Consider the following 25,469-nt stretch of genomic DNA (forward strand, 5'->3'; position numbering starts at 1 on the left):
CCTACCCATGGGCTGTCATTTTCCCACCCCAATCTAGTGGCAGGGCTAGGAAATAGCTTACAAATAGTTTTATGGAGATGAAAAAACCTAAAAGATTTTCAGATCAAATTTTTACTTTCATAATTACTACTCTGTGTTCATATTCAGGAATGTGTGTGTGCACATGTAGCGATAGACCTTCTAACCAGAGCTGGCTCCAGGCACCAGTCCAGCAAGCAGCTGCTTGGGGCGGCCAATGGTAAGGGGCGGCACGTCTGGGTCTTCGACGGCAATTTGGCAGTGGGTCCCTCACTCCCTGTCGGAGCGAAGGACCAGCTGCCGAATTGCCACCGAAGACTGAAGCGGTGGCGGTAGAGCTGCAGATCATGATCGCGGCTCCCCCCCTTTTTTTTTGCTGCTTGGGGTGGCAAAAACCCTAGAGCCGGCCCTGCTTCTAACAGATTTTAAAAGTTGTGAACTCAGTTACAAAGTGCAGCATTCATATTAACATTGCCTATGTGAACTCTCTGCAAGATGATTGGGTAAGATTACAAAACTGAATATTTACTCCTACAGACCTTTAGTCTTTCTAAAATAGAATTCTACTATCTGCTGCTTGAAGGAGAATGTGAAGAGGCAGGGGATTTGTATATTGCCAGACTATTTTCCTCAAGCTGCAAGTGAGAGACTACATAAGTCTGTTTAGGATACCACCAGTGAAATGTAACCTGAAGGTTTTAAGCACTAAATTGGGACACCCAATAATTACAAGGGAGAATTATCTGCTGCAGTTTGATTATAGAAGAACCCTAAAGTCTCCCTTCAACATCTACAGTGGCAATAATATAAGGACATCTACATTTTGTCCAGCTGAATGCCACATTGGCCCATAGCCTTCTGGCACATTGGCATATAACTGAGCCATATAGGCCCATCTAACTGAAGCTAACATTCTAGACCCAGCACAATAGGGATTCAGGCCAGGCTACAGAACCAAAACAGCTTTAGTGATGATCTCCTCCTGTCAAGGGATAGAGACCAGATGCCCATTCTCATTCTCTTACTCCTCTCTGTAGAATTCAATGCTGTTGACCATGAAATACTGCCATATCACCTGAGACAGGTGGCATTTTAGTACAAAGTAATGCACTAAAATGGTTTGAGTCCTTCCTAGAGGGACATGCCCATGTGATAGGAAACTGGCTGCACCTCTACCACCTCTAGACTCCTCATTTGGGGGGTCCCACAAGTGTCAATTCTCTTTCCAGACCTTTTAGACATCTATGTGCAACGACTAGGTAAAAATCAGTCAGACAACATGGACGCGAGTGCCATCAATAGGTAGGTAGTACACAGCCCAACCTATCTTTCACCACATATGATCCACACCACTGCCACCAAGATCACACAGTCTTTGGATGAGATCAGCTGATAGATGAAGGGTTCAACTTCAGCCAACTGTGAGCAAAACGGTGGTGATATTGGTGGGCAGAGAAGAGTATTCTGAAGAGTTTGCAGCCACAGTGCAATGTCCATTGATCTAAAGTTCAAATCAACAATAGGCCAATTCAGTCTGTCATCTAAGAGTCCTCTTGGATTCCTGGTACCCTGCACAGCTGCATGCTGCTCCAGCCCCTGCTCCGCCTCTTCCCCATGGCCCCCGCCCCTGCTCTGCCTCTTCCCATCCCTGCTCTGCCCCAGCCCCACCTCCACCCCACCCCTGCTCCTCCCCCACTCCACCCTTTCCCCAAAGCCCCCGCCCCTGCTCTCCCCGCCCCCACTCCCCTAAGGATTGCAGCAGGGTCAGGCCTGCACTCATTGGCAGCGGGAAGTGCAGTGACCCAGACCCAGCCGCGCCACGGTAAGTACTGGGGGGTGGTTCCCCCAAGCCCCCCAAGCCAACCCCCACCACAGAAGCCTGGGGCCAGCCCCCGTGGAGGCCTGCCCCCCCCGTGGGGGGCTGCATAGGGTCCCAGAATGGCTAGGGACAGCCCTGTCAGCCAGTTCCCCCCAGCTCTCAGCCTTGTACCCCAGAACTGTACCGTCTTGCACTGCCCAAGGCTCCCTTGGGCAGTGCAAGTTCAGTAAGTAATTTGCCACTTCCTCAGTGTAGAGTGGACATACACTAGCCTTTGTAATCTGAGATTTCCCAAGCACTTTGACCAGAAAAACCCACTGTTTTAGGTAAAATATAAAAACAGATTTATTAGCTACAGAAAGATAGATATATTTCAATAGCACATATAGCAGTACTTCATAACTTCACATACAATGATAGTACACCGCTACCCCAATATAAAGCTGTCCTCAGGAGCCAAAAAATCTTACCGCATTATAGGTGAAACCGCACTATATCAAACTTGCTTTGATCCGCCAGAATGTGCAGCCCCACCCCCCCGGAGCACTGCTTTACCACGTTATATCCAAATTTGTGTTATATCAGGTCGTGTTATATCGGGGTAGAGGTGTGCATACAATCCAACAGGATATTAATGTTCAACAAATCAAGACTTAAAATTATACCTCACAAGGCATACTTTGTACAAAACAATTATACGACAGTGGTGAATATGGGGGTTCCAGGGTGCTACTTTCAGGTACAGAGTGTCACAGTATATTTATGAGATACATAATTAACCTACCAAAATAAAACACCCCACAGCACTTACTTTTCCCTCTGGGGAGGGAATTAGATCCAGCATGTGACAAATGGGGAGTCATGTTGCTTAACAGACTTCTGGAAGGTGCTCAGTGTGAGTTTGGTATAGAAACCTCGATAGAACAGATCATGTCATTTTGATTAAATAGACCAGATTATGGGTGCCTTATCTTTAATGCATAGGTGCAGATGGTCCAATTAATTTAAAGTGGCCTATTTTGAAGTTATGCTTTACCATGGATTTATGGCTATTAGTATCTTGAAGGTAGAGAGATTTAAAATTAGAAATGGTTCACATACACCTCTACCTCGATATAACGCTGTCCTCGGGAGTCAAAAAAATCTTACTGCATTATAGGTGAAACCGCACTATATCAAACTTGCTTTGATCCACCGGTGTGCACAGCCCCGCCCCCCCGGAGCACTGCTTTACCGCGTTATATCCGAATTTGTGTTATATCGGGTCACGTTATATCGGGGTAGAGGTATACTTGGAAAACAGCTGCAGAGAATACTCAGTTGTTTCTTTTCACTACACTAGTTCACCTTAATGGGAGTGAATGCTCTCTCAACAGCCTCACTGTCACTTTAAATCTTTGGAGACATCATTATGCTGTCAAGATTAAATGAGAGAATGATCTACATGCAAGTCTATGGAGATCATTTTATATGTTAAGTTATGATGACAAGAAAGTGTCTGGAGACGTTCTGATACGATCAGTCACAGAAGTTAGATATGGAAAGTCATTGAAGTCATCTAGTCTAACCACTCTAGGTATACGAGTTAATCCCCAGATAGAAAATGCATCAGATATTGAACTGATACTACACTGGGCAAATAATCTTTGCAAATTTTAAGTCAATTCAATCAAGTCAACAGAGATGTTAAGGTATTGAGATAATGGATAAAGTGATATCAGTACAAGAAACCATGTCACACAATACAATAAAACGGACGTTCTTCATCTCAAGCATCCCAAAAGATGTTAGCGGACTCACTGAAACATATTAAACCACAATCTTTCCCCGAAGAGCTCACAATCTCTATATAACAGAACACAACACATGAGGGTCATAAAACAAGGAAGAGGAGAGAGAGAGAGGGAGTGTGCGTGCACAAGAGTGACCATGAGAAGATCTTGATGGTTCTACTATACCAGGGTTTTATTCCCTTCCCCTGGCTCAATTTCACATCTCAGAAGCAACATGGTCTCCAGATAGGGGAGAACAAATTGTTAAGGGACTGGCAGTAGTAACGTGTATTTTTCTCTCCAATGACAATCCAGTGTTGTCATAGCTGGGTACTAAACAACCTCCTTCCCCATTAGCACATACAGACACTTTAAAAAGCTCCATCTTCCTACCATCATCAAGGTCTAGAGTTTCATAAACAAGAAAGCACTTTTACAGTATTTCCCCTAGGAGTGGAGAAATCTGGTTATATAGGTGTCCAAGGCAGGCAAGCTTTATTGTGTGTGGAAAGTGGATAAAATGAGGAGGGGACAATGTGCTTTGAGGCTGCCTTGTATATAGAAATGACAGAATAGTATTAGTCAAATAATCTACTCCCATGATACATTTGCAAATAACTTGTTAATTCTTTGCCTGACTGTAAGTGAGGTATGAAAGTGGTAACTCAGCTGACTCTCAGACATGAATAATATCACCTGTAAAAGTGTTTAGTAGAATCCAGATGATTCATATAAACACTGCTGTGGAAGTATCAGAGGGGTAGCCGTGTTAGTCTGGAGCTGTAAAAAGCGACAGAGTCCTATGGCACCTTATAGACTAACACTTTGCATGCGTCTGATGAAGTGGGTATTCACCCACGAAAGTTTATGCTCCAATACGTCTGTTAGTCTTTTAGGTGCCACAGGACTCTCTGACTGCTGTGGAAATAGCTACAGACAGTGGGTTTTTCACGCAATTGCCCTGTTTCAGAGTCTTACCTTTGCATTCCCCTGGGACTCCTTGAACATTTCGATCCCTATTATCACCCCCTTCATCCAGATGGAGGCTCTGATTATAGAAGAACCTTTCTGTAATTACTAATGTTGGTTTATTATTGCTGCCGAGATTTCACATGCTAGAAATTTCTGGTCATAAAGAGGTGGCCCCTTTTGTGATACACAGAGCATAGATGGATCCCTTTGGAAAAGAACATCCTTAACAGGAAACCTTTATTAAAACTGTGTTGAAATATAACAAAACCTCATGTCATTTGATGCAAAGAATACAGTGACGATTCTGCCACAAAGTAGAGCTCTCTCTTCACTCCACTATCATGATGATTACTGTGAATGTGGATCAATGATGAAAGACTGGTATTGCGAGCGGTTTTCTGATAACAGGCATTGTAGTTTGGACTTGTGCATAATAAGAGCTGAAATCTACCTTAATTATAACTTCACAATTGAGAAAGAAGCACTTTGAACAGATTCAGAGTGTTTCGGAATAATGAGAAAGGAGATTGCTATGCAATTCAAAGTAGTTGGGAGTACAGCATCTAACAGCAGACAGTGTTAGAAGTGAGAATTTTAGAAGGAAAGTAGAGTACCGATTGAGAAGTGAAATATAAAATTCTAGTTAAAGGGGCTTTTTATAAGAATTTTGAAGTAATTAACCCAGTCTGGCAAAAGTTTACTTGCCCCACGCATGAAATGGGGTAATTTTTTGTTGATGGGCAAGTAAAATATTAGTTTCCTCATTATCATCATTGGAGTAGATGGCCCAGCACTATTTGGCGAGGAATGATGAGAACCACTAGAGAACTCACAGTCGTGATGGGTAACAGTTCTTCAGGGATTCATATTATCCCTGCTTTTCTTCAGTATTTACATACGACCACTAGGAGAGAGGGGGGCCACCATGGTGCAACACCTTAGGATCCTGTGACTCCTTGCTAAGCTTGGATGACAAAGTGCTATCAGTTGCCAAAAGTGTCTCCTTTCACCTCCTGCTTTCTAGGAAGCTTCATCCCTTCCTCTTGGATTTGAACTTGGCCACAGTGATCCATGCATTTATCACCACCAACCTGGATTACTCTAACTGATTGCATCTGAAGCTGAATGTGAAGATGATGCATAGTCTCCAGGTGGTACAGAATGCAGCTGCCCGCCTTCTCCATGGCTCCAGCCTCCATGAGCACAGCAGGCTTTTGACTTGTGGTTGTGTTTTTTCCCAAATTAATGCTGGGTTCCCTTTTAATAAAAGTGTTTGTTACACACAGACTCATGCTTGTGAGAGGGGAAGTATTGCCTCTTAGAAGCACCCGGCGTGGTGTTTAGTTTCCCCAGATTACTGAGCAGGGGCTCACACTGGTTCTATTTTGTTAAGAGGAACCCCTAAATATTGAACCCAGCCCTTGTTGCTGCTGCCTTCACCGAGCAGCAGGGTTACACATGCGAGAGCTGAGGACAAAACATTCTCTGTCATTGCTGGATCCCTATGAAACAAGCTTCCAGAACAGATCAGGCAAATCTTGTGTCTGACTGTTTTTAGGAAACATTGCAAAGCCTTCATCTTTAAGAAAGCCTTTCCACAATAAACAATACTTGAAACCCAAACACGCTTTCTATTCCCAAAGCCTTCTCCACCCCATTGCCCCCAAAAAACAAAAACAAACAAAAAAGAAAAAAAGGACACCACAAGCAGAGTTCTGTCTCCAAAAACGGAGAAGTGCCAAAGTCTCTATGAAGTCCACTACGAACTAAGCTACTGGTTTTATATGGAAGGCATTGTACTCACATAGTCTTGTACTGCTGCCCATCACAATAGTAAGATAATTATAGCAAGCAGGTGAATAGATTGAAAATGTACCAAAATGTAAGGTCAAAATAAATCAACACAAGAGGACACACCAAATACTACCGTAGGCACTACCAGAATTTGGCTCTATGAAAATGAGGCATTACACTTTGTTTTATGTTACTATTTAATTACAGTGTACAATGACCCAACAATTTAGTGAGGTTGAAACACACTCACATGCAGAAGTCCCACACAAACTACACTTCAGGAGTTAGTCCTAAATACTTAGATCAGTCCTTCCTTGGGAAAACTCCCATTACAGTTAATGGCAGCTTGACAGAGAGGACCTTAGGACTGGCTTTTAAGATGGGACTTAAATCGCGTGTAGGACCTGCTGTAAGCTAGCTTCACTGGAATAAGTTTCTCCCTTAATGACTTGAAAAAAGAAAGTTCTATGACAAGGTTCACTACAATTGAGAGGAATGACAGAGGCATATTGCCATAAGCAAATAATCCAAAGGGACAAAACAGAAAGGCATACACTATATTTGAGGGAATTAGATGTTCACCCTGTATTTTCCATGGAAGGTCGCTGTCAATGTCACATGAGCAACCCTGTACCTATTCTAGTAACTTTTTAAGAGGCTGTTTTTCTTTGGAATGACTGATTATAACCAGACATCAAAGCTTTCCTCTGTACAGAGAATTGTGAATACGGCTCAATCTGGTTGTACATACACAGGGCCGGCTCCAGACCCCAGCGTGACAAGCACGCGCGTGGGGCGGCAGTTGTTGTCAGGGGCGGCAGATTGGGCCGGCGGACCTGCCGCAGTCATGCCTGCGGGAGGTCCACCGGAGCCCCGGGACGACCGGACCTGCCGCAGGCATGACTGCGGACGGTTCGCTGGTCGCGCGGCTCGGCTGGACCTCCCGCAGGCATGACTGCGGCAGGTCCGGTTGTCCCGGGGCTCCGGTGGACCTCCCGCAGGCATGACTGCGGCAGCTCAACCGGAGCCGCCGGACCAGCCAACCGTCCGCAGCTGCGGGAGGTCCAGCCCAGCTGCGCGACTAGCGGACCCTCACCAGTCAAGCCAGCGGGAGGTCCGCTGCTCCCGGGGCTCTGGGGCGTCTCCCGCGCATGACTGCTTGGGGCGGCCGAATATGTAGAGCCGCCCCTGTACATACAGATGTCTAAATGGCTGCCAAATTTCCTCATATTCATCTGTTTTTTAATTTAGTCAAACAGCTTTCTCCTACTGCACAATTTCTAAAAACCCCTCTTCTAATATCTTTAAATGGAATTGAAGTCTTTTATAAAAATAAATAAATAAATGCAGAAAACTCAATACATGCACTGATTTAGAGATTAAAAATAGATCAGACAATAATTCCTGGATCCTTGCACATGGACACCTTATAATTCAGGGGTCTCTTATAGCAGTTTCATTTGGATGAATACTTCAGTCCTTACTCTGAAGAAACTCTCATTGAATGAGAGAGAAATGTATGTGTGCCTCTTACACATACCATATATTCAAGTATTTTTTAAAACACCCTTATACAGTTTTTATTTAGGATTGTGTGTGAGTATGTATGTATTAATATTCTAGACTGTCATAAAAAAAACAACCCTGGAGAAATCCAGCAAAATAAATTGTCTTTACCACTTGATAACCCTGGTCAAGTGTGTGAGGGAAGGGACTCTTAGGGCAGGTCTACACTAAGGGCGGGGGTCGAACTAGGGTACGCAAGTTCAGCTACGTGAATTGCGTAGCTGAACTCGAAGTACCCTAGTTCGAACTACTTACCCGTCCAAACACCGCGGGATCGAAGTCCGCAGCTCCAAGGTTGACTCCGCCACCGCCGTTTGCAGTGGTGGAGTACCGGAGTCGACTGGAGCGCACGGGGAGTTCGAACTATCGCGTCCAGATTAGACGCAATAGTTCGAACTCCGAGAAGTCGAACTCACCGCGTCGACCCGGCAGGTAAGTGTAGACTAGCCCTTACATGACAAATCTATCTATACTTGCTAAAAGTATAATCTATTGTTTCCCTTCAAAATGCATTTTCTGATGCACTCAAGGCAGGGTACTGGAATGCTGATGCAATCATTTGCATCTGTAACTAATTACAAGCAATCACAACATGAAATTATATTTTCAGGTGTCTAATTAGATGGAGACTGAATCTCCTGAGTATTGGTGCTATGTTATTGCAGTGCCTGAACTGGCAGACAGAAGGCACTGTTTTATTTCTGGGTCACAATGACCTAGACCTTCCTCTACTGTTTCCACATGCAGTAAAAATTTTGGGATTTACACCATCAATTAAGACTGACAAAAATGTTTGCTGCCATTAAGAGAAAATAGACAGTTATACACTGTAGAATATTTGCTTATATCAATTTGTAGATGGCCTATTATTTGTATAGGACTATTTCCTTCTGTTCCTAGCTGCATACCCTGATCCCAACTCACATACTCAAGGGATCAGCCTCAGTTATTACACGTTACAAGCATTAAAATATTTTCAACCATATTTTCAATAATTGGCAAAGATTCCAACACAGACAGCAGTTTGTCTGCTGCCCCAGGGCCCTTCCTTGCAGTTGCAGAGTGATTAGCTGGTTAACAATGTTTAATTATGGCAATAGCATAAGAACATAAGAATGGCAGTACTGGGTCAGACCAAAGGTCCATCCAGCCCAGTATCCTGTCTACCGACAGTGGCCAATGCCAGGTGCCCCAGAGGGAGTGAACCTAACAGGTAATGATCAAGTGATCTCTTTCCTGCCATCCATCTCCACCCTCTGACAAACAGAGGCTAGGGACACCGTTCCTTACTCATCCTGGCTAATAGCCATTAATGGACTTAACCTCCATGAATTTATCTAGTTCTCTTTTAAACCCTGTTATAGTCCTAGCCTTCACAACCTCCTAAGGCAAGGAATTCCACAGGTTGACTGTGCACTGTGTGAAGAAGAACTTCCTTTAATTGGTTTTAAACCTGCTGCCCATTAATTTCATTTGGTGGCCTCTAGTTCTTATATTATGGGAACAAGTAAGTAACTTTTCCTTATTCACTTTCACCACACCACTCATGATTTTATATACCTCTATCATATCCCCCCTTAGTCTCCTCTTTTTCAAGCTGAAAAGTGCTAGCCTCTTTAATCTCTCCTCATATGGGACCCGTTCCAAACCCCTAATCATTTTAATCACCCTTCTCTGAACCTTTTCTAATGCCAATATATCTTTTTTGAGCTGAGGAGACCACATCTGTACACAGTATTCAAGATGTGGGCATACCATGGATTTATATAAGGGCAATAAGATATTCTCCGTCTTATTCTCTATCCCTTTTTTAATGATTCCTAACATCCTGTTTACTTTTTTGACTGACGCTGCACATAGCGTGGACATCTTCAGAGAACTATCCACAATGACTCCAAGATCTTTCCTGATTAGTTGTAGCTAAATTAGCCCCCATCATATTGTATGTATAGTTGGGGTTATTTTTTCCAATGTGCATTACTTTACATTTATCCACATAAAATTTAATTTGCCATTTTGTTGCCCGATCACTTAGTTTTGTGAAATCTTTTTGAAGATCTTCACAGTCAGCTTTGGTCTTAACTATCTTGAGCAGTTAATATCATCTGCAAATTCTGCCACCTCACTGTTTACCCCTTTCTCCAGATCATTTATGAATAAGTTGAATAGGATTGGTCCTATTGGGGACCCTTGGGGAACACCACTAGTTACCCCTTTCCACTCTGATAAAGGGTGGGTTTGGAAGTCTCTTCAGGCTGTGGCACAGATATAGAAAGAACTATGCTGGAGGAAATCTAGGTAACATGCTGCTGAAAATAGGATTGGCATCCAGTAGCTGTCTATGTGAGGGCTCCCAGCTGTGTATATCAGTGGGTAATTTTTCAAAAACATCCTTACTGCAGACAGATTGGGGTTTAATATACACAACATCCCAAAGCAGAACCGAAAACTCTTTGGTTACATCTATACTTGTAGCTAAACCATTTTCAACACTGGTTCAGCAGCACCCATTACTGACACCTTTTGTCAGTAATGAGAAAAGTTTCCTAGAGTAGGCAAATGAGCGTTGAACTCTGTTCAAGTCCAAACCAGCAGTCATCACATCAAGGTCTACCATGCTTTTCTATAACTAGTATTGAACTCAGGTAATGCCAACAGAAGAAGATAATTTATCAGTAGCAGGTGGAAGAACAAGGGCTCAATGTCAAACAGTTTAGTGTATTTTTGTCTACTAGGGTTCGGTAGCATAGACAGAGCCTTAAAGTCACAACTATAATAAATCATATTAATAGTTAGCATTAGCAAGACAGACCTCAAAGATGATCATCACTAAAGATATGTCTGAACCAAAACCCCAGATCAGAATCAAGATCCAAATTGTATCTGTCCCCATCTCTCTAATGGACTAGAACAAAAACTCACTCTACATCATCCCACTCCAACCCCTACACATGTAATCCTGCTGCCACGTGGAGCCAGCAGCAACCAGGGCCGGGTTGATATATAGGGGTTCTTTGTCAACAATACAACACAGAACTGGTTCGAGTCCACACCCAATAACCTGGGAAAATTGCACACCACCCCAGGCACCTCAGAGAGGCAATACTTCCCCACTCGCAAGCACAGAGTCTGAGTGAAGAAAATAAATTTTTAATGAAAGGAAGGAAGTCACCTGACATTAATTAGGGAAAATGACACAAGCAGGATTCATAATCATAAAACTGAGAAGGACACCCACCCCAGAGTGTGTAGGGCATCACCTTCTGCCTCATGTTTTTAAGTTCTACAACAAAAGTTCCTTTTCTCTTCCTCTCTGCTCCCTCACCATGCTCCACCCACAGTGAGTTGTTCTTGGTCAGTGAGGATCCAGGGTTCAGAGGTGCATCTGTGTGAGTTCACCTCCCACTTGGGGAAGAAGGCACCTTGCTTGCTCCCACTGGCCGACTGCTCACCGCTCCCACTGGCCAACTGTCAGTTACATTCTTCTGCCATCTGCCTCTCTGCCATGATCTCTGCAGGTCAGTCTCGTCGTAATTGCCGGCTCTTAGTGATTTCCAGCTTTTAGCAGGCTAGGCAGAAACACTGTCCCACCACAAGTGATTTCAGCTCTTATTTAAGCACTTAAAATAACACAGGCTCCTAATGGAGCCTATTTAGCTCTAGCTTTGAACAGTGGGGAGGAACAGGTTAAACCAGACCGGGGACCCTTAGGAAAAGTCCCCCACCTCCAGGCTGGGACACCTGTCCCCACCTGTAGGGGGTCCGCTGCCGGGAGAGGGGGCTCTTCGTCCTCCGGGGCGCCTGGGAACCAGGCTGCCTCACTACACTGAGCAAGCAGTTCAGTCTCTAAAGCCCAGGCCCTGGGTTTAGGGCGGGGCAACAAACACAGCAGGTCAAATAGGCTCAGGCCTTTAGGCAGGGCTGAGCAGTAACAGTTCTAGGCCCGGCCCTCAGGTCAGGGCGGGCAGCAAACACAGCAAGTCACGTAGGCTCAGGCCTTTAGGCAGGGCTGAGCAAACAGTTCAGTACTTTAGCCCAGGCCCTGGGGCAGGGCAGGGCAGCAAACAATAGTTCAGGGGCTCAGACCCTCAGGCAGGGGCTGAGCAAGCAGTTCAATACTTTAGCCCAGGCCCTGGGCAGGGCGGAGCAGCAAACAATAGCTCAGTATATTAAGCCCAGGCTCCTAGGCCTGAGTGTCGGGGTGAGGGGGAGACTGCCACCCGTGAGTGGGGTGGCAGTGGGGGATGCAGGCCCACCCACTCCTCTGCGTCCCAGCCCGGGGCCCTACCAGCAGCAGACAGCCTGCTGCTGTGTCAGTGGGGATCCTGGCCGCAACACACTGACATTGGCTCTGGCAGTGTTGCAGCCAGACTGGGGTCGGCTACCCCTGGGCTACTTCCACTCTCCCCCTCACCGAGTACTTGAGTCGTCATGGTGTCAGCGTAGGGGTCAACCACCATCGGCTCCTCAAGGTGAGTGTCCACGGGTGGGTCCAGCGGGTCCTCGGGGTAGGTGGCGAAAGGCAGGTTCAGCTCCTCGTCGGGGTAGCTGGAGCGGGGCGGTCCCAGCCAGTCCTCCTCGGGGTAGTGAGCGCAGGGCAGGCTCGGCTCCTCCTCCGGGCAGCTGGAGCGGGGCAGGCTCGGCCAGGCCTCCCTGGGATAGCGAGCGCGGGGCAGGCTCGGCCAGGCCTCCTCCGGGTAGTGAGCGAGGGGCAGGCTAGGCCGGCCGCTGCCTTCTGCTGCCTCCCCAGCGGGAGCTCAGTCGCAGACGTCCAGTCCCTCTGACGGCTGGCACCTTACTGAGCTCGGAGGGCCTGCCTTTATACTTCCGGATAGGCGCTTGACCCTTTGCGGGACAGGCTCAGAGCTCCATAGCTCTGCCCAGTCCGGCTTTCTGCTGGGTTCTTCGTCCTCTGGGACATCTGGGATCCAGGCCACCTCACTACACCACCACTCTTACTTTCACAGGGATCTGGCATTCGAGCCCCTGGCTTACCAAGGTCCTTTCAGCTGAGGGTGACCCTCTCATCTGGGACAGGTTAAGTACAGTTCTACTCCCCTTTACTCATGCAATAAAGACAACAACATTGATAACATTTCACTACCCCTGCGTTCAGTACTAAAGTGATTTGTAACCCAACACCAGCCAAAGTTGATCACTTTGAGCAATACAGCTCTATCTGCTGGATATCTTGGCAGAGTAGGTGTATTCCTGTAAAGACAGTTTGCTCCTGAAGTCTCTCCACCTCCTGGCTAGCTGTCAGTGGAGAGTTCATTCAGACCCTGCTTACACACATAAACACTAGACTACGGGAAAGTCTGGAGCCCAATCCCAATCAAATGAACTTGGCTTATCTTTAGTCACAACCAGCTCACAAATGCTGGAAAGGATCTTCCAGTTAACTTTAATTTGTGTAGTTCCACTCACAGGCCTTGTCTACACTACAGGACTATTTCGAATCTACTTAATTCGAATTTGTGGATTCGACCTTATGAAGTCGAATTTGTGTATCCATACTAAATACACTAATTCGAACTTCTGAGTCCACATTCACGGGGCCGGCGTCGACTTTCGAAGCGGTGCACTGTGGGAAGCTATCCCACAGTTCCCGCAGTCCCCGCTGCCCATTTGAATTCTGGGATTTCCCCCCAATGCATGCTGGGGGAAAAAATGTGTCGAGGGTGGTTTTGGGTAACTGTCGTCATTGAACCGTCAATCACGCCCTCACTCCCTCCCTCCCTGAAAGCGCCTGCAGGCAATCTGTTCGTGCACTTTTCTGGTCAGTGACAGCGTGGACGCCACAGCACTGCAAGCATGGAGCCCGCTGCGATCCTCGCCGTTTTCTCCTCCTCGCACTTTATCGTCCACCTCTTCCACATTCAGCTGCTGAGAAATTGGGCTACTTTTCAATGGTTCTGCAAGCACTGGGGGACCATAGGGGCCTTTTTACCAACATGAACGTCGTATGGCCGGGCAAGGTTCCTGATGCGTGTGTTCTCAGGAACTGTGGGCTGCTCAGACGCCTGCTGGAAGGTAGTTTCTTCCCGTACCACGAAATAACTGTTGTGGATGTGCATTTGCCTATAGTGATCCTCGGTGACCCAGCCTGCCCGCTAATGCACTTGCTCATGAAGCCCTATACAGGCGCCTGGGACAGCGACAAGGAACTCTTTAAATACCAGCGAGCAGCGAGCAGCGTGACCTGTGACTGTTCAGTTTCTTTACAGAGAAGCTGAACCTGCCCCTGTTTCTTTACCCAGTTACTGTTGACTCTCCTCTTCGGTTAAATACCCCGTTCCCCGTTTCCTCCACTTCCAAGACACGTGTAAAAATAAAATACATGTCACACTGTTACTGAGGAGAGGTTTCTTTATTCATGACTTTTCGTTAAAGGGTCGAAACTGGAACGCAGACTGCGGTGGGTAGGGTGTGCGCTGATGTAAAGACCGCCTCTAAACTCAAGGAATGACAGGCTCCTGCTCCTACAGCGGTCCGCATTGCCGGACTGCTTGTTTCAACGGAGCCTGCCATCCCTCCTTTTTGGGATTCTGTGTGCGGGGGGCTATGTGGCCTTGTGGCGGAGGAGGACGGATACAGATTCCTCTGCTGCGTGACTCAGCGGTCCACAACAAGGACCGCTGTATAAGATCTGTACCCGCCCTCCCCCGCTAAAAAGTCACATCCCCACCGCCCACACAGAACCTGGAAACCACCTCCCATACCGACCACGGTGCCTGCTGACTGCACTGTGTGTGTTACCCGCTGCTGATCCGGCCCCCGTGTCTGTACCCTGCGAAAGGTGCCTGTCCTATGCAATTAGCAACGCACTTCCCCATGCACCCCATTCAAACACAGTCTTCAGTGAGGAAACATGACGGAAACAGTACTTAACAGCAAAGTATTTTTATTACTTAAGTACACAGTTATGGGATGGGACTGGGATTGGGACTTGTTTGAGTCCGGAAGGGAAGGACTTATGCAAACGTACGGTATGAGAGCTTTTGGTTACTTGAGCACTCTGCTGGGGTGCAGTGACAGTATTCACGGCCCAGGGCGGGCATCCTCCTGGTTATTTAGGGTGAGGGGGGTATGTGACTTTGTGGCGGGGGAGGGCGGTTGCAGAGATACTGCTGGGGGCTCTGTCCTGCAGCAGTCCTGCAGAACATACACAAGTCGCCGGAGCGTGTCCGTTTGCTCCCTCAGTAGTACAAGCATTGCTTGACTCGCCTGCTTGTGTTCCTCACGCCACCTCTCCTCCCATTCGCTGTGTGAGCGCTGGTACAGAGAGACTTTCTCCCTCCACTGCCTCTGCTGGTCCGCCTCGGCTAGGTAGCAGCCCACACATTCATCGAAAATTGTGCCCCTTGTCTTTTTCTTTCGCCGCCTAATCTTCGCCAGCCTCTGCGAGGGGGATGCTGTGGAAGGTCTGGAGACAGTGGAAGCTGTGAGATGGGAAACAGTTAGTTAATTCCTTGCAATGATACTTTTTTGCGAACAATTAACTGAGTCTAGGCTGTCTCTGTGAATTTTTTGTTGAGATCCCTGTGCCTGCTGTTGCACAAATCATTTGCGCGGTGGATTCTGGGTAAATGTCGCCAGTCATTCCTTCCTCCGGGAAAGCAAGGGCAGACAATCATTTCGATCACGTTTTCCATGAAATGCCCTGGCACACGCCATAGCGTGGCAACAATGGACCCTATTTTGCCTTTTGTGTATGTCACCATATGTGTACTGTATGCCGCTGACAGAGGCGGACCAGCAGCGCTACACAGCAGCATGCTTATGCTTTTGCATGACAGCAGCGATGGTTACCAGGCATACTGCACCGTCTACCATACCATAAACTGGTAAGAAGACGGTAATAAGATGGTCATGGTTACCTGTCCTTTTGCACTGCGCCATTTGGTGCTGTCATAAGTGCCCCTGGTCGATCAGCCAGGGGCGCAAAAGCAAAATTTGGGAATGACTCCCCGAGTCAATCCCTCCTTTTTGGATATCTAAAAATAGAATCAGTCCTGCCTAGATTATGTGCAAGTGTACTAGAGAACCACTGTATCATACAACCAGAGACCACAGCTGCTCTCTGTCCAATCCTGCATAAATTTTGAGCAGAACGCTATTCACAGGGTGTGCTCCTGAAACAACCCCAGCTGTTCATTCCGTTCTTCCCCCAGCCTTCCTGGGTTCCAATACCATTGTCCCCCACTTGTGTGATGAAGTAATATAGAATGCATGAATAAGACACAGGTAGTCGTTTGTGAGAAATGAGTGGAAGGAAGCCTCCAGCTGCAATGATAGTCCAGAGATGACATTAAGGGGTGTGGAGGAGGGAGCCACTCATCCCTCTGCTAGTCCAGGGGCAATTGAATCTTTTCTTTACAATGAAGGGTGGGGGCTGATGGATCTCAGCCCCCTGTTGCAATGATGAGGACGGTTACCAGCCATACTGCACCATCTACCATGAAAAATTAGCAACAGGCGGCCTTGACCGACCGGTCCCAAGCAAGTTGGTACGGTTGTCATGGTTACCAGCCCTTTTGCACTGCCCCATGTGCCAATAGGCTGATGATGAGGATGGATTTCCATCGTTTTGTACCATCAGCCATCCATAGCGTGGGGGGAGCAAGGATGTTGGTGTTGAGTGCTGCACCATCGCGTCTATCTGCAGCATTCAGTACAGATACGGTGACATGTAAAAGAGTCAACAGAGGATTGTTTTCCCTTTAACTTCTGGGGGTCGGGGGGGTGCGTAAATTGCCGAGCTATGCCCCGACCCACCGCGGACACTGTGTTTGACCCTAGAAGCATTTGGAGATCAGCCAAGAATGCAAATGCTTTTCGGAGACAGCAGGAACTGTGGGATACCTTGCGTCCTCGTTCCCCCCTCCCTCCATGAGCGTCCATTTGATTCTTTGGCTTTCCATTACGCTCGTCACGCAGCTGCGTGCTGAGTCTGTGCTATGCCGTCTGTCCGTTTATTTATTAAAAATACTTTGGACCAGGCGTAACGTAACATTTCTTCCCCTACTTAGATGCAGGAGTCTCCGAGCGAGATCACCGTGAGGACGGGCACTGAAGGAGATAGAGAGCGCATGCTGCGTGAAATCTAGCACGAACCACGGACCTATGCAGCCGTGCTCTGGGAGGCAGTGCTCCCTGAATACCGCATGAAAGCCTCGCGCGGAAAAGTGTGCTATCACGGAGCACCCAATAAGGCAGCTCTCCCCAGGAACCTCCTGCTGATGCTTATCGATTAACGGCAGGAGAGCTTCGTGGCGTTCTCCCAGGAGGATTTCTGTTCTATCACCATATATACAGAGACCTCCTTTTCACACACTTCAGATTCCTGTTATATTAAGAATAAAAGTTAACATGGTTAAAGCACTTACCGACTGCTCCTACCCCTGATTCAGGATCCGGGTTCCTGGCCGGGGAGGGTTGTTGGGGGATCTCCGTGACGGTGATGAAGAGATCCTGGCTGTCAGGGAAACCAGCGTTGTAAGCGCTATCGCCTGCCTCGTCCTCCACAAACCCTTCCTCATCTTCCCCGTCCGTGAACATCGTCGAGGAACTGTCCGTCGACACTGTCCCATCATCAGAGTCCATGGTTACTGGTGGGGCAGTGGTGGCAGGCTCCGTAGCGTCCGTTGGCCGCTTTGATTTTTTGGTAGCCTTGTCTGGGGTCCTTGATTTTCACGCGGCGCTGCGTTGCATGACGGCTGTATCCTCTGTCTGTATCATGGCTTTGGAGACCTTCTCGTAGGTCTTTGCATTCCGTTCGTTGGAGCGCAGCTCCGAAAGCACAGACTCCTCGCCCCACACACCGATCAGATCCAAGAGTTCCCGGTCAGTCTATGCCGGGTCCCTCTTTCTATTCAGAGATTACATGAACTCCTCTGCTGGAGAGCTCTGCATTGCTGCCGGTGCTGCGGAGCTCGCCCCGATGTGCAACCAGAACATCAGATTCAAACCGCCCAGACAGGAAAATGAATTCAAATTTTCGCGGGTCATTTCCTGTGTGGCTGGGCAGAGAATCCAAGCTCGGGCTGCTGTCCAGAGCGTCAACAGAGTGGTGCAGTGTGGGATAGCTCCCGGAGCTACTAAGTTCGATTTCCATCCACACCTAGCCTAATTCGAACTAGCCATGTCGAATTTAGCGTTACTTCACCTGCCGGGGTGGAGTACCAAATTCGAACTAAAGAGCCCTCTAGTTCGAATTAAATGGCTTCCTGGTGTGGACGGTTGAGCGGTTAGTTCGAATTAACGCTGCTAAATTCGAATTAAAGTCCTAGTGTAGACCAGGCCACAGACTTCATCAGGCTGTTTTGACAGCTGTAGCAAGTTTTCCCTTGGAGCAGAAGTTTTCTTTAGCTTATGTCTTTGCTTTATGATGACATTTTCCTCAGCTTTAATTTTTTGGGAAATCCTCTATGAAACGAGTTTTACCGCCTATGGCTAAAGAAACAAATTTTAAGAGGACACCCATAAAAAAAAATCAGTGACTTTAAAAAAAGGATTATATGAAGGTTTCTTTATAAAAATAAACCTATTTAAAACTCAATTTGAAATTACGACAAGGTCTAAATTTACTATGATCTAAAATAAATGATTCTAAGAAAAATGTCAATCAATATTGCAGTACACAAGTTGTAGAAGTCATTGGCTAAGCACAGAGAATTAATTGGCTCAAGTGCTAAACCAGCTTTTGGCATCAGTAGGTGCAGAAACTATTTTCTTCATTTCAGTTCAATGAAAGTCAAGAAACCAGCTGGGACTTGAAAAAGCAGGAAAGCTTGTTTTTATTCATGAACTGGAAGAGGAAAACAAGGTGTTAGAGGAAGACATGTACTAGTTCTAAAATCTTGAACTACATGGTGACCAGAAACAAGCAGTTCACTAAAATAAATACTACTTCCTTTAACAAATCAGTTCATTTTAAATGCAAAAAAAGTCTTTTGTTTGCAGTACATTTAATAAAAAAAGTAAAATGATGTTTTTGTGCATGTTAACTGAATTTTCATTTCCATCCAAATAGAATTACTAGTTTTTTTTATAATTGATTAGTATCAAAGAAATGCATCATTCACCATTTTCTAACAAATAAAAAATGTATATGTTAAGAATCTGAATAAATATATATTAAGCTATAAAATCGCCTAAATAAATGTGTGTTTTTATATATCATATAAAAAGAGAGTGTATTCTCCTCGTTAACAAAAAGCACCACCAAATCTAATATAAAGGCTATATTTAGGTGCAAATAGACTTTTTCCAGCATCCCAAGAAAAGCAGTATACAGGAAAAATTGTTACAATTAGCATTATAGACCAAATTCAAAGTTTTTCTGCCAGCAACAAACCCAGATTAGTTAGGGTGAAGACATTTGGGCAAGATAATGTTTGCTAGCACCTTGTGATAAATTTTGGCATCCACATTAAAGAAACAGGTCTATATGATGCACAATTGATAAGAGCTTTTCCTTCTTTAGGAATGGCCCCAATTTTTGCCTCTTCCCCTGAATCTGGAATCTCATTCCTCTGAGGTACACCATTAAACAATTGAGTTAAAATAGTGTCCAACACTTGATTTAATCCCCAGAAAACACACCAGGATCTGGAGTTTTACTGGATTTTAAATTCTTAATGCCATCTTCAACATCCTCTGCAGCAATTTGCTTATCAAGAGCTGCCACATCATCCTCTAAAATCTGAGGTAGATTTGCAGTTCTCAGATATCAATTAATAAATTCAGTATTTGGAGGTTTCGAAGCATACTAACTATGGAAAAAGTTAGCAAATGGTTCAGAGATCTGTTTGTTGCCATTTAGTCATTTTTTTTTATTTCTAATCAGACAGATGGCTGATTTATGTGGCAAATAAATGTGTTTTAATGGTTACCAAGCAATGAGAATCAACCTTTCCTTAGGAGAATATCTAAAGAGTACAAATACAAAACAAGATTAAAATCTATTATTGACATCAGTTTCCAACTTGCTGATTTAAAAATCAGTGATTTTTAAAATCACTGGTTTTAATTGTGATTTAAATCAAGCCCCAGTGGCCATTTTGCAGCCCAATCAAATAGGACATTAAAAATAAATAAATAAAAACCACCATCACATTACTGCAGGATAATAGGGAAGCCTGATGTCCCCCGCACCCCGAAATGAACTAAAAGCCCTGTTCACCAGAAAGGGACCATATGGTTTTTCCATTTTAAACTGTCCTACTTACCAGGATACATGGTCTTAGTCTATGAGAACATTTGGCTGTTGCCAAAGGCACTGGTATGCTCAATGCATGAGTAAGTGGCTTCAGCAAGGATAAACAAATATATCCCCCTTAGTCTGCTGTGTTTGTCTTGAAGGCAGTTCAGTATCACTTTATTATAACCTATTGTTTGTGTAAAAGTCAAATGGCTCTAGTCAACTGAAAAAAAAAATCAGATATTCTTAAGTATAAACATCTATATTGAATGGGGGCTTGTCTTCATTTCTTACCATTTCTCTGATCTATACTGGTAATTTTTTGTATTAAAATAAAGTTATTACTACAGAATAAAAGTTTTACATTATTAGTGATTTGCCTACAAGAAACTGACAGTTGGTAACAAACAGGCAGATGGCCCATTAAGACTACTGATGTCCATTTGGTTAGTTTTCATTTGTTTTAAATATTTGAAGCCAGTTTTAAATTACTTAAAGCTATCTGGACGTAGCTGATCTATGCAACCATGTATTCTTGTCCCTTATCCTTGTCTTCCTTAACTCATTCCCTCCTTTGTATGTGTGTTTTACATCCGCTCACTATGTCTTTACTTAAAAGTGTAACATTTTGGGGGGCAGGGACTGTGGCCCTAAGCACAATGGGGCTCAGTTGGGGCTTATGGATTCTGCAAATAATGTTTTTTATAAAGGCCTGAGTAAATTCCATTTGATTGTAATGGTTTAGTATTACAAACCCACAATGACTAAAGAATATATCCATGCTGCCATTTCCCCCCGACAGGAGTATTTGTCTACCTATAAGGGGTCAAAGGCAGCCCTGGTGAAACATTACTGAAGTTAAGGGATGAATTTGGCCCAATTTTTTTTGCAGGTGTGAAATAGAGATTGCCCATTCTATTCTGTATAGGTTCTTATACCACTTTCTTTACCATAGTATCTGAGTGCTTTTCAGTAGTCTGCATTAAGCAACTTGGCATCCGTACATCCTCTCCAAGGGCTGGGGAATTGTGTATGCAGTGTAATATTGTGGTAGAGTTCTCCTCTCCCCACCACTACCATCTCTTTGACTCTAACAGAATCTTTTTAATCCATGAATTGGGTATTGTCCCAATTAGGTAGCTTCCCCATTGAGGCAAATGACCCTTAAAAAAAAAAAAGGCAATTTTGGATTGTATTAACAGAGACATAGCATGCAAGTCATGGGAGCTGATAGTACCCCTCTACTCGGTGCTGGTTAGGCCTCAGCTGGAGTACTGTGCCCAATTTTGGTCAATGTATAGAAAGGATGTGGAAAACTGGAAGGGATCCAGAGGTGAGTGACAAAGGTGATCAAAGGGATGGAATGTGAGCCATATGAGCAAAGGCTGAAGGAACTGGGTATGTTTAGTTTGGAAAAGAGATTTTTTTGGGGGGGGGACAGGGTTGGGGGGGAGGAAGACATGATAGTGGGCTTCAAATACTTAAAAGGCTGCCAAAAAAGATGGAGAAATATTGTTCTCTTGCCACAGAGGGCAGGACAAGAGGCAATAGGTTCAAGCTACAGGACAGCAGATTTAGATTAAATCTCAGCAAAAATTTCCTAACTGTAAGAACAGTAGGACAATGGGACAGACTGACTAGGGAAGTTATAGAAGCTCCTTCACCGGAGGTTTTCAAAAGAAGTCTAGATAGCCATCTGTCCTGGACGGTTTAGTCAAAACAATTCCTGCATCTTGGCAGGGAGATAGATTGGATGACCCCATAGGTCCCTTCTATCAACCCTATAATTCTATTCTCCCCAGTATTTTTCTAATGTTTGTTTGGCAAATTCTGTGTTATCTGATTGGAGCTTGAGTTTCATATATGTTTAGCATGTGGCTCAACGCCCCTTAATATTGGCCAAATGCATCCCGATCAAGAAAAATTTATGTTAACGTTGCCTGGACAAAGGAGTAGTCATGGTCTTTTGTCACCATTAGGCTAAAATCAGTTCCCTAGGAGGCATCCCCATGAATTGTATTTGTCAATTCAGCCTGTCTCAACTAAGTGGAGTAGTTTATACCTGTAGAATGAGGAGACAGTGGTAGAGAATATATGCATCACCTACTGAATGTGTTTCTGTTCACTTTGGTTTCAAACTCCTGGTATTTGCTGTAATATCTAGGAGAGCCCTGAAAGCTTGTTTCCTCAGTTCTTGATGTTTAATACAATAACTGTATTCAATACACATAATGACAACTATCAATTTTTAATTGTTGCATGTTCTTAATAGTTTAAGTGATCAATGTAACGGGACATTAATACACCAAGTTGCACTTGTCCATGTCCTTTTTTTGTGAAGATCAGGGAAGAGGGAATTTGAAATTGAACAAGAGTGTGGCAGTTTGGAACTACTCCTGTGGTTTTCCCTCCTGTGCTGTTTATGAAGCCTGCAAACACAACAGCAGCGAGAGAGATTTTAATGTGTTCCTGCCACATCAGATCAAAACCTAGCTGCCCAGAAGCTGACAGACAAGAGATTGACTCTCCCCATTTCAAGGCTAAAAGAAAACAGCTGCACAACTCCACCATTCAGGGCGATACTGACAATCCTTTATAATAGCTACCCAAGGAACACTGCAGGCCAGAAATCCAAATCCTGTATTAAAGAGATTATGGTTTTCAAATGCCTCAGAATTAGCCCTGTTTTTGGATCCAAGGCTGAAACCATTTGCAAAATTCAGATTCATGTATCTGGTTTCAGGTTTAAAAGAGAGTCAGGCTCTGGAGATGTCTGGGTTTAGAAGTTTGGTGGTGGGGGGGTGGTTGTTTGTTTTCTTTTAAACCAAATCCAACATCCTGCCTCTGACAATGGCCAATACCTGATGTTTCAGAAGAAGGCTAAATGTTGTTCTGCACCTCTTGTCATCTACAACAGTAGAAAGTGACCATAAAATACTGCCAAACAGAATAGTAGCATTTTATGCCCACTCTGCATGGGTGTAAGGGACTCAAGGTGCAGAGCAATGCAGAATCTGCCTAATTATACCTAGTCTAGGCCATCAGCCGCCCTGGAGCTTCACAGCCAGTCCAGAGCACAGGTGGCATCTTGCTTTCTTCCACACTTACCACACACAGAACACCTTTCTGAGCTCATTTGCAGGACCACTACACTTTCCATACTCAAGTCTTTAGAGACCTATTTCTGCTCTGACACCCAGAGGAAATCAGAACGCTAAGCTCAAGGAGCAAGATGGGGATAGCTTTATAACCTATTTAAAAACATAGGCTCTATCTTTCCCTAATGTAACACTGTTTCATCCCACCCCCTACACTCACTTTAGATTGTGAAAAAAGTCAAGGCAGGGATTTGGCCTATTTTTCTGCTTAGAAAACACCTAGAACGCTGTGGAAACAACCAAAAGTTAAGATAACAATAGTCAGCTATACAGTGCTATACATGGAATAGGCAGAGAGGGATTTCTCTTAACCCTTACTGTGATTCATTTAAAACCCTGAATAACATGTAGCCCTAAATATAACTGGAGCACCTAAAGGTCCTTCCTACCTATTCAATGGACAAATAATTATTGATCATAAAATTATCCTGTTGCCTTTTAAAATCCAGTTACAGTACTTAGTTTCCCTTGTGACTAGAGAAGTCAGCAGAGCTCTCTGTGCCTCAGTTCCAGTGTGTTACAGAGATAACACTTCCTTTCTCCCACTTTGTGTCTGTCTTGTCTATTTAGACTTTAAATTTCTCAGAGCAGGACATGTCTCTGGCAATGCATAGACAGCACCTACCACCACGAGGGTCCCCAATCTCAAGTGGGGTACTACTGTAATACAAATACCTACATTAACCCAAATGTGTTATATGTTCCACCCTTTAGAGTTACTGCCAGACATCGACTGATGGCCTCAGAGATAGGTTGCTTCCTTTGGGTGAAGCTAGCTTAGTGTTGATATGAACCTCTGCAGATGCCTGCTTTCTACCTCTGATCTGAATGATCCCAAACAAAACAGTCTGAGTTGTCAGGAAACCTAGGATTCAGTCTATGCATAACTCCTGGTTTGGTGTTTCCTCAAGGCAAGGTTTCACTATGCGCTGTGCGGGAAGTATTCCTACCCAGTCAGCTAATGGAATAAGACAGCTCCATCTGTATGGCACACATCCTCTGATGAGCAACGGGTCTTTAAGATGCTCTGAGTGGGTGCTCCTCTACATGTGACATAGTATTTATCATATAACAACATACAATGCAAACCGATGTACAAAAGTGATGAGAACAGAAAACTAGGATAGCCTCAGAATTTAGCTTCTCGATTAACAAGGTAGACCTAGCTGAATACAGGTACACCTTGAAACAGTCAATATGGTTCAGTCTTATAAGGACCATGATGTTCTCTCTGCATTGGAACACTTTGGAGTTACAACAACCGCACCCCCGGCATGCCTGTAGCACATCAGGTACCACACACAGACGTCCTTGCACTGTTACACAAGCATTCACACCACTGGTGTGAATGCCCTTACGCTGAACAAGGCCAAGTACCACATCCACCATCACATGGTTCTGCACTGTTCCAGCGCCTACATAGACAGCATATGGATGCTGGTGTAACAGCTGCAATGGGGTACTCAGTCCTCCCTCTGCAACCCTGCACTATTGCTGCTCAAGGAGGTAATAGGGTGACCAGGTGTCTGGTTTTCGACTGGAACATCCGTCGACTGTCTGGTTGGCAGTGCCGCGGGACTAGGAGGCTCCCTGCTAGCCACTGCCCAGCTCCCGGGAAGCAGCCAGCATGTCCCTCCTCCAGCTCCTACACATACGGGCAGCCAGGGGGTCCGTGCGCTGCCCTGCCCCCAACAGGCACAGCTCCCATTAGCCAGGGTGGGGAGGGGCGAGGCAGGGGACGAACTAGCATGCCTAGCAGGTGGCTGTTGAGGGGTCTTGGCGCATGCCTCTCCCACTGCTGCCAGCAAGCTTTTCCTTGCGCTCCTCCTGTGGCTGAGCTCGAGCTGCGGCGTGCCCTGTGGCAACTTGCCCCCCCCACAAGTCTGTCCCCCATCACTGGCACCCAGGAGTTGGAGTTATAGAATCATAGACTTTAAGGTCAGAAGGGACCATTATGATCACCTAGTCTGACCTCCTGCACAATGCAGGCCACAGAATCTCACCCACCCCACTCCTATAGCAAACCTGTGTCTGAGCCATTGAAGTCCTCAAATCGTGGTTTAAAGACTTCAAGGTGCAGAGAATCTTCCAGCAAGTGACCCATGCCCCACACTGCAGAGGAAGGGAAACCCCCCCCAGGGCTTCTGCCAATCTGCCCTGGAGGA

At 45.4% G+C, this 25,469-nt stretch overlaps 1 long non-coding RNA gene across 2 annotated transcripts in view; it reads left to right on the top strand.

The window, feature by feature from the left end:
* Positions 1-25,469, top strand: part of LOC123361958 — a 117,365-nt gene that overhangs the window by 36,259 nt on the left and 55,637 nt on the right. The window contains exon 3 of one of the 2 annotated variants that reach the window (XR_006576298.1): positions 5,606-5,815. The exons of the other annotated variant lie outside the window; for it this stretch is intronic. This is a non-coding gene — a long non-coding RNA (uncharacterized LOC123361958). Of the gene's footprint in view, positions 1-5,605; positions 5,816-25,469 lie in introns of those variants that run through there. 2 annotated transcript variants of the gene reach the window in all.

The sequence above is a fragment of the Mauremys mutica genome, chromosome 1, assembly GCF_020497125.1.
Source record: "Mauremys mutica isolate MM-2020 ecotype Southern chromosome 1, ASM2049712v1, whole genome shotgun sequence".
NCBI classification, from domain to species: Eukaryota; Metazoa; Chordata; order Testudines; family Geoemydidae; genus Mauremys; species Mauremys mutica.